The sequence below is a fragment of the Triticum aestivum genome, chromosome 2B, assembly GCF_018294505.1.
Source record: "Triticum aestivum cultivar Chinese Spring chromosome 2B, IWGSC CS RefSeq v2.1, whole genome shotgun sequence".
NCBI lineage: Eukaryota > Viridiplantae > Streptophyta > Magnoliopsida > Poales > Poaceae > Triticum > Triticum aestivum.
Window position 1 is genome coordinate 129,282,204 of NC_057798.1, and position 225 is coordinate 129,282,428.

The window sequence follows — 225 nt, forward strand, 5'->3', positions numbered from 1 at the left end:
TTTTCCTGAGAAGAAGAGAAGATGCCCACGCTCCAATAATAATCACCCCTATACAAAACGTCAAAACCCCTAAACCCCAGTCCAAAATCCCAGCCAGCCACCTCCGCGCCCCCCCATCCATCCCCCCAGGCCCCACCAAAAGCCGCCGCAAGCCCCACCCCTGTTTTAAAAACCACACAAACCCAACCGCGGCCACCCCCCTCCTCGCCCTCCCGTTCACTCGGC